We start from the raw sequence: 5297 nt of genomic DNA, 5'->3' as shown, positions 1-5297 counted from the left end.
TTGCTTTTTTTTTATAATCAACAAATCTCATGTACGAACCCAAACCAGTAATGAATATATCCAAGTACAGTGTGTTTCCGAAGCCCGATCCCTATATCTCTGAGCGCCATTGTTGTCCAAAAACTATTCAAATACATAAGATAATATGTAATATCAATGAACCACACTGTTGCACTACATGACATGTTCCTTCATTACCATAAACACAAACACACACACACACAGTAGTTTATTTTGACTCAATCCCACATACACCATACTGCTGCCCCAAAAACTCACTAAAGCACCAAATGTGAATTAATTAATTAAAAAATAGAAGACAAATGGCTTGTTTTAGAATTACATTTAATTTAATTATTGGGCATTTTTCTTGCTGTGACTGTACTGATCTGATTTGCTTTCCCACAGATCTTACAAATGGCTAGACTTTTGTCCAACTTTCCTTTCTTCTTGTTTATGTACCACACTGCGCTACTGTTACTCCGGTCGCTCTTGTCGCGATACCCTCTCGTTGACCTTTTACCTTTCAGTAGAGTGTGGACACTGTTAGCAGGAAAGCTTCAGTCAACTGATTTCTAACTTTGGAATCAGACTATCGACTGGATCATGTACATTTAGATAATTCCAGGGTTCCGCATACCGATGTACTTGCATCTATAACGTTAAAACCGATTGCCTACTCGTATTGGTAAATCTTTACACCCCTTACTAATAGTGTTTTTAGTATTAATAGTGTATATTGCCAACCATATCCTTTAATGACATTTAGTCAATTAATTGATTATTCAATCAAAAAAAAACCCTTTCAGAAGTTTTTATTTTGTCCATATATCAATATCAAAATAATTAAAGTTATTAAGAAAAGAAGCAAAAAGCAAAAAAGTCCCCAACATTGAGAGTTTACATTATAAAGAAAAAAATACAATGAAAAAAACAAACAAACAATTTAAAACTATGCAATCAGTGGTCAGATAGCTGTATTTAGAAGAAACACATAAGCAAAGATAAAAGGTATAATAAAGCTGATGCCTATCCTTGTAATTTTTAAAAAAAACTACATTTTGTGGGGTTTGATCTTGGAGTTTTGACCCCTATTGAGCCTTAGATTGCAGAAATGTTTTTATAACCTGCGTCATCAGAAAAGTAATTTTCCTAAACCTTTGTAACACTCTGGTAAAGGTACTGGGTAAAAGAACAGAGGGGCACATGGGAGATCATGTTATAAAAGTTTATTTAACAAAGTTCTCTCATAAGATCAAAAGTTAAAAACCCTTGAGCACTCCCAAAACATATGGAGATGTCCCAACTCAACCAAGGGTGACTGGTGTCCGATATTTTCGTTTAAAATCTGCCATGGGGAATAAATTACAATTAATGGATGAATTTAAAATGGATTAAGTGATGTGAAAGGTTCATTGAGGATTTACAGACATGGCTCCATATTGTTTTTATTAGGATATACTTTCAATTTTCGGTTTCACACCGATCACTGGTGAAAGTTGGATAAAACAAGTTTGGAGCAGATAAAGTAGACAGTGAATTTTGACTGGTCAATACAACCAAAACAAAGGGATGATTAACAACTTCTTGAAACACCATAGCATTTTAGAGTTCTAGAAAAAGAGACAAAAGAAAATTAAGGTCACCTTTTTTATTCAAGTAAAATCTCTTTGACAAAAAGTCTTTAAATGGTTATGCCAAGTATGACGTATGACATGAAGTATGAGTAACCAAGATGCTGATTAACCTTGTAAAGTCTCTTCCTTCTCTCCTTTTGTATTTTCTCTAACACCACAGAATTAGTGTCCTTTTGAAATATTTTTTTTATCTTCAGTTGACACAAAGGATAATTTCAACATGTTGTCTTCAGTTTTTTTGGGACAGGTTTAAGTGCTGTGGCAGCGAGGACAACAGGCATCATGCTCACTGGAACACAAAATTAATAGAATCTGGCAGCATGATTACTGTATAACTCCTCTCACCCAATTCAATTCCCAAACAGGAGATAACAAGATAATGGATGGCACTGTCTCCTACACAAGGTCTATGGGCTGATTTGGGCTTTGTTTTCCATTCAGACAGAAGATATGCAGCCATCTTCAGGCCTGTTATTTCTGCTGTCAGATGTGTAAAAGGATGGGGGGGAGATGAAAAGGGCCACTTCACAGCAGGGGGACTGAAGTAAGGAGTAATCTTACCCACAAAGGTAAAAGAAAGAGATCATTCATTGAAGTAAACTTTACCATCTTATGTTATGTGGGTGTTTTTGTTTTTGACCAATGGAACAAACTAGTGTCAATGTTTGGATTTCTTCTGTCTGGAGGATGTTTATGCTGCTGCTGGTGAGTTGCGATGGCGAGGTTTTAGGTGAGGAACTAGGTCTCAGTAAAACAGGCTTGTGTTGTTTTAGGCCGCCTCTTGCCTCAATCTGCATAGGCAATGGGGTTAATTAGGAAACCCACTTTACTGATGTGTTTCAAAGGATGAAATTAAAAATTAACCGGCAGTCCTTTCTCGCCAGCGGGAAACCATGGTGGATAAACAAGGAGAACACCCCGGCCTGGTTAGAAGCTCTCAGAGACAGTATTCAGCTGCTCCCATGACATGACAAGGAACAGAAGTACTACAGCACAGATGTTGTGATCAGTGTGGATTGTGTTCTCCCTGACTTACACGCCTTAAAAACTGTCTTCTGAAAACTTTGGTAAAGTTTTCTTTTTGATGGCAGCGAAGGGTCCGATGTACATTAAAAGCTGTAAAAGTAATAAAGCATGATGTGTCCCAGTAAAGGAGTTTTAAGGTGATATAAAACCCCTGCCTTTATGGTAGGCCGGGCCTGCAGGATATTTAATGTCACAATCGAGCATGCTCTTCTGAAATACCTGGAACATTTCCAAATACTGGGCCTTCTGCGGTATAAAATGATGTTTGGTCACAGATAGCTCACAGATATATCGCTGTGGCTGATGAAGATGAAAAACGCGAAGGTATAGGAGATGTTACAGGAAGAGATAATTTAGTGCTGAAGCACTGAGACGTCGTTAAAGATGTCAAAGTTATGGTAAAGAGCAGATTGAAGTGCAGATTGCAGGAGGCAGGTACATCCCTTGACTTTCAGAAAGGATTGCTTGATTTTATTGAGGGATATTATTGCAGTGTTAATCTACTAAACTCGGCGTGATTGCGGCTAATTGAAAGGTAATGGCATTATTGATTATGTTGACATCTTCTAGAGGGCCTTATAATGGAAAGTGTGTTTCTGAATTCTAATCACTTTGGTAGATGGGCGCTTGGGATTCTCTTGTTAAAAATGGGAATTACAGAAAGTACTAACAATCTGACAGGATGAATGAAAGTCACACAGTTTATGCACTTTTACACCGAGAGGAGTCACATTTATTCACACTTTTAGCTCTGTTTTTGGTTCCCACCAACTCCTATGTGAAATAGTTGGATCTGGTAAATGCTCTGTGTTCCGCGGTCACCAATTGTGTCTTTTTTGGATCTTTTTTTGCAGGAAACTGTTGTGTACTATGGGTGAGGTTGTGGGCTGGACAGCTAAACAATGAGCTGAAACTCGTTAAATCTCCATAAAGCCGAGGGAAGCAGCAGATTTGAGTAATAATTCTCTGATAGGTTTATTACTTCCAGCAATGCCTTTAACATTGTTTTCAGATTGTTGTTTGATACTTTGTTACTATTAAAAAAAATATTAACTGCTTATAAGCTGCAGTTTTTTGCACTTCAGAACTCAACAAGCTGAAAATTGGTTGACATGCTAATGTATTAGCAAACAGCTATTGCACATCCTGCCAGAACAGAACACCATTATCATTCCGTCTGATGACCTGACAAATGTAAATTGAATATTCATACTATATTATATATATCATACTATATATTAATAGGTCTGCTTTGGTCCTGAGAAAAATATCTGGATCTTAAGCGGCTACATGCTCCATAATGTTCACCAGCTAGACCTTAACTATGTCTGTCTGCTCTTAAGTGCTGGGCTGGTATTTTACCGTGGGTCTATCACATGAGATCCTTCTCACTGAAAACAGCTGCCTGCTACTGCTAGCATGGAGGTTGACGAGAGTGGTGAGCCTGAACCAAAACAGTTACATGCCGTAGAACCAAAACAATGAGCTGAGAGATGCTAAAACACTCCATAGTGCTGATGGGGTACTGCAGAGTTAGGTTATTACTCTCTGCAGGTTTGTCACTACTGTATGAGAGACACCTTTCACATTACACGCAATCATTCAACCCAGTGTCAAATATTGATTAGTTGAATCAATTTAACCAGAATGGGCACTGAGCAGCTTTAGTGGAGTAAAGGGGCAGTTTTTTTTTACTGGCTCACAACGCAGAATGACTACACAGACATATCTGTGGGGAGTTGATGGGGCTGTTGATCATTACCAGTGACTCCACTATTACCTGGAGAGCTGCTGAGCCCTTTGCCTTTCTTGTTAAGGCTTTTATTAAGATGTTTTTTTCACCTTCAGGCCATTGCTCTGAGTATTTGGAAGAAAAACTCCACACCAACTAGAGTTTTAAGACCCTCCATCAGACATGTCTTCAGCTACTCAGTAATGGAAAATTGTGTTTCAAGTGAGCGACTGTTACCTTTTCAGCTACAATCGCCAATACCCATTGGTCTCAAGCCATAAAAATAAATAAAAAGTAAAGCATTATTACATTGTTATCTAGCAACAACAGTGTGTAAATAACATACTGTCATTTGAAAGAGCCAAGCAGGGCACATTACTTCTAAAGCTAAAGCATAAATCATGATTAACCAAATGATCAGAGTAGCTATGCATCATAGTACTAAACATCCTATATGCCATCAAGACGTAAGAAATGTTGCTCCAAAAATTAAAATCCAAATTAAAAAATAAAGGACCTTTTCAAAAATGATCTTCTGATTCAATGTGAGAGCAGTGTGCAGAGGTGTAATTTTTCAATCTATACACTGATTAAAGAGCTGTTTTTAATTTTCCACTGGTGAAATATAAACTTTCCTTTTGCATATGAATTATACTTACACTTTAAAGGGTTTCCTAAAATGAGGCCAAACCTATTAATAATCCTGTATTTATACTGTACGCTGACGTTTGTTACATGTGTTTTCTCAATAAAATATCATATCATCTCATATATAAATATATCACTAACTACCTAACTTTGTATTTTAATATTTTTTTGTAAGCAAGATTCTGTCTACCACAATGTATATATATATATATATATATATATATATATATATATATATATATGTGCTTTCTTTT

Source organism: Morone saxatilis, unplaced genomic scaffold (assembly GCF_004916995.1).
Source record: "Morone saxatilis isolate NCDOM2014 unplaced genomic scaffold, NCSU_SB_2.0 Contig15, whole genome shotgun sequence".
Classification (NCBI taxonomy): Eukaryota; Metazoa; Chordata; class Actinopteri; family Moronidae; genus Morone; species Morone saxatilis.
Note: the sequence above shows the minus strand (reverse complement) of the source record.